General features: G+C 51.1%; 1 protein-coding gene across 1 annotated transcript in view; it reads right to left on the bottom strand.

The window, feature by feature from the left end:
- The window catches only part of OPRD1 (opioid receptor delta 1), a 46,186-nt gene that overhangs the window by 6,660 nt on the left and 34,827 nt on the right, over nt 1–4,699 (bottom strand). The gene's annotated exons all lie outside the window — the stretch shown is intronic.

Genomic DNA, 4,699 nt, shown 5'->3' with positions numbered 1-4,699 from the left:
TCTGACTACTTGGAAGACTGAGGCAGAAGGATCGCCGGAGCCCAGCAGGTCGAGGCTGCGGTGGACGGGAGCGGCCACTGCACTCCAGTCTGGACGACAGAGTGAGACTCCAACTCAAAAAAAAAAAAAAACACTCAGGGAGGTAAAGTGACTTGCCCAAGGTCACACAAAAGGTCAGGATCTGAGGTAGAACTAGAACCCTAAACTGTCTCATTCAGTATCACCTCTTTCCACTACACCAGAGGCAAAAAGATTTCTCTGGCTGTGGGTGACTCTGGAAGAAGGTATTTGAGGGAAGAAAATCCTTACTTTCTGAGCAGTACTAAGCAATATGGTCAAAGAGAAAACTTGACTCTGGAAGAAAACAGATCTGGGTTCTAAGTCTGCCTCTACTATTGCTTAGTTGAGTGACTCTGGGTAATAAGTTGAACGCTCTAAGCCTCAGCATCCATAACTGCAAAAAGCGGGATGATACTTGTACCAACCTCTCAGGCTGATTGTGAAAGTGTAGTAAGATAGCACTTAGCCCTGAGTCCAAGGCATGGTTAGCACTCAGGACATAATGGCTGTTATCATTCTTCATATATGAAGAATGGAGCTGAAGGCTAGGCCAGAGGGACCTGACCCTCCAGCTCCTGCCACTGACCTGCTCTTTTGGAAATATGATTGGCCAACTCCAAGGAAGGGACACCGCCTAACAGACTGGCTGGAGCCTTAGATTCCCTGGGTGTCCTCGATGGTACACCAGGGTTCCCAGTTCTCCCTGTGGCTCCATCCAGGTCTTCTTATCCCCATGCCACTGGACTCACCTCTTTGAGAAGTCACGGTGCCCCACTCACAGTGTGTGGGAAAGGGAAGCAGGTGACAGAGTCATACACCAACCCAGGCCATGAGCCCAGGGGCCCTAGCCAGATGTCTGCAGCCAAACTCCGCATCTGACAACCCCACCATCCCTCCATGCCCTATGCCCTGCACAGCTGTCTACATGACAGCTGACCTCTCATTTGGCCAACATTTACAGCCACCGCCCCTTCTGTACCAGGGCCTGGGCTGGGCATGGGGTAGCCTGGGAGAGATTGCATACATGGAACCAGACTGACCCAGTACGGTGTCATCATAGCAACACACAGGCACACTGAGGCACAAAACACACGCCCCTTCCTTCTTTCTTTTCTTCCTTCCTTCCCTTTCTTCTTTCCCTTTTTTCTTCCTCTCCTCCTGCCCTCCCTTCTTCTTATCCTCTCCTCCCCTCCTTTTCCTTTCTTTCTCTGTCTCTCTCTTTCTTCTTTTTTAAGGTAAAGATGAGGTCTCACTATGTTGCCCAGGATGGTATTGAACTCCTGGCCTCAAGTGATACTCCCGCCTCGGATTCCCAATATGCTGGGATTATAGTGGTGAAGAGCCATGCCCAGCCTGACACTTCTTTCATGCCCTGGAATGATCTGAGAGACCAGAGAAGTGTTGCATGAGTGACTCCTCAAATTTCAGAGCAGAAAGAGCTCCGACAAATGGAGAGGAAATGGTTTTATTGAAGTGTGGTCCAAGGACTCCCTTCAGAATTACCAGAAGAGCCCGTGAGAAATGCAAATTTCGGACCCCACCTGAGACTTGATCTTGAACTGGAGTTGGAGTCTCACACTGTCATCCAGGCTGGAGTGCAGTGGCATGCTCATGGCCACCGCAGCCTCAGTCTCCTGAGCTTAGGTTGATCCTTCCGTCTCAGCCTTCCAAGCAGCTGGAATTACAGGCATGTGCCACCATACCTGGCTAACTTTTCCTGATTTACTGTAGAGACGAGGTCTCACCAAGTTGCCCAGGCTGATCTCAAACCCCTGGGTTCAGGCAATCCTCTCGCCTTGGCCTCCCAAAGTGCTGGGATTACAGGCTTGAGCCACCGCACCCGGCTAAGGGAATCTGCATCCTTACCAAGCACGCCTCGCCACCCCCAGGGATTTTTATGAACTCTAAAGTTTGAGAATCACTGTGTAGCCTAAAAACCATATTGGGAGAGACAGGAAAACAAACCCAGAGAGGGACATGACTCAACCAAGGTCACACCATGGAAGAGCCAAGGCGAGAACTGGGACCTCCTGACTCCAGGCGCTCTCTCTCCTCTCCCCCAAAGGTTCTCTCTGATCTCACGCCCAGCCCTGAACCCCAAGGATGAGGGCACTCAATGGTTTGGAATGACTGAACAAACTCACATCAGCTAAGGCTATTCTTGCAAGAAGTGTTATTAAAAAAAGTGACTCACTCATTGTCCTCCTGGGCCAGCATCTGTCCCACTCCCTCCCAAATGGCTGTCATTTGCTCTGGCTAGGGCTGGAGAAGCAAAAAGTTTTGCTCGGAGACAGCAGAACTGCAAGTCTCAGGAAGTGTGTCTTCAGCGGGTGCGGGATCACAGCTGTGTGGGAGGCGGACTCAACCCCACAGCTGACTCGTCTAATTTCTCTGCTCTTACGCAGAACAATTAGAGGCTGTTCTTTGCCTGCTATTTTGATTTGTGAAGGATCCTTCCATTCCCAGAGGGGGCTGGGATGCTGGGATGTGGGTGATGAAATTGCTGTAGCTGGTCCAGGCGGGTTGAGCGGCCCAGCGCCGCCAGGCCGCCAGGCGGAGTCCCGGGAGTGCTGCTCTCCCCTTACCCACCCACAGCCACACTCTGTCCTGCTGGCCGACTGAGACTCCCTCCTCCAGTCCCAAGACACGTCATGCCACTCTGCTCTCCTGCTCTCAACCCCCCAGTGACTCCCCAAAGCTCTGTCTGTGCTCCACAAGCCGGCCCCGGCCACCTCTGGGAAATCAGCTCCCAGCACCTTCCCCTCAACTGATGTGCTCCTGCCACACACTGGCCTCTTTGCTGTTCCCTGGGCACATCAGTCTCACTCCTACCTAAATATCTGAGGGCTCCTGGACTTGCTGTTCCCTCCGCCTGAAACCCTCATCTCGCAATTTTTGCACGGGTTGCTCCTTCACTTAATTCAGGACTGCATTCAAATGTCACCTCCTGGCCGGGCATGGCGGCTCATGCTTATAATCCTAACGCTTTGGAAGGCCAAGGTGGGAGGATGGCTTGCGCTCAGGAGTTCAAGACCAGCCCGGTCAACAGACCTTGTTTCTACAAGAAATAAAAAATTAGCCAGGCAGGCGTGGTGGCACACACCTGTAATCCCAGCTACTCGGGAGGCTGAGGCAGAAGGATCGCCTGAGCCCAGGAGTTGGAGGCTGTGGTGAGTCATAATCATGCCACTGTACTCCAGCCTGGGCAACAGAGACTTCAATTCAAAAAAAAAAAAAACCCTCCTCCTCAGAGAGGCCCTCTCTGACCACCCAATCTGAAGTATCCCTCTCCCCACCATCCCTCTATCTCCTTAAGCAGTTTCATTTTTGCCATAGCATGAGCCACTGTCTGACTTACATTCGTCTTCCTTCCTGTCCACCTGGCTCTCTCACCCCCGTGAGCTCCCTAAAGGCAGAGGATTTGTCCACTGTGTTCCCTGCTTTCTCCTCGGGCCTACCAATAGTGTCTGGCAGGGAAAAGTAGGCTCTCGAGAGACATCTGAGGTGTGGAGGTCTAGTCTAGCCTCATGGCTCTCAACGGGACACTGAGGCAGCCTCTGGCTTGCCCGCCGTCAACAGCCTCCCTCCCCCACAATTCATCACCTGTCCACGTCAGGGGCTTGCTCTAAAAAGCAGATTTGCTCAGAACACTCTGCTGCTTACAACCCCTTCATGGCTCCCTATTGCCATTGGGATAAAAATCAGACTTCTCAGATTGGCTTTCCATCCAGGTAGCCTCCTTTGCCACAGAGCCATCTCAGGTCCGGCCATATCTGTAGTTCCTCATGTGTTTGGTGTAGCTGCCCCCCCTCCTGAGAGACAGCCACTGTCATAGTTTGCTGGAGATCCTTGCAAGCTACATATATGCTTATAGCTTTTAGAAAATTTTATAGGCCAGGCACGGTGGCTCATGTCTGTAAGCTGATGCAAGAGGACTGCTTGAGTCTAGGAATTTGAGACCAGCCTAGGTAACATAGCAAGACCTTTTCTCTACAAAAAATAAAAAACTTAGCCAGATGTAGAAGTGTGTGTCTGCAGTCCCAGCTACTTTGGAACCTGAGGCGAGAGGATTGCCTAAGTCCAGGAGTTGGAGGCTGCAATGAGCCATGATCATGCCACTATACTTCAACCTGGATGACAGAGTGAGACTCAGACTCAAAAGAAAGAATAACAAAATTTCAGTGTAACAAGTCACACAGGACTATAATGAAAGTAGCTGCCCTCTACTCATCTGTTCTTGATTTATTAATTGGAGAAAGACTTTTTTTGTTGAGTTGGAGTCTCACTCTGTTGCCCAGGCTGGAATGCAGTGGCATGCTCACAGCCACTGCAGCCTCGAACTGCTAGGCTCAGGTGATCCTTCTGCCTCAGCCTTCCATGTAGCTGGAACTACAGGCATGAGCCACCACGTTCAGCTAATTTTTTGATTTATTGTAGAGATGAGGTCTCACAAAGTTGTAAGGCTGGTCTTGAAACCCTGAGTTCAGGCAATCCTCTCACCTTGGCCTCCCAAAGTGCTGGGATTACAGGCTTGAGCCACTATGCCTGGTCAAGTTTTTTGGGTTTTTGTTTTGTTTTGTTTGTTTTTTTGAGTTGAAGTCTCACTCTGCCGCCCAGACTGGAGTGCAGTGGCCGCTCC

The sequence above is a fragment of the Carlito syrichta genome, unplaced genomic scaffold (assembly GCF_000164805.1).
Source record: "Carlito syrichta isolate Samal-C Ts95f unplaced genomic scaffold, Tarsius_syrichta-2.0.1 Scaffold307198, whole genome shotgun sequence".
NCBI classification, from domain to species: Eukaryota; Metazoa; Chordata; class Mammalia; order Primates; family Tarsiidae; genus Carlito; species Carlito syrichta.
This window is presented reverse-complemented; position numbering and strand designations above follow the sequence as displayed.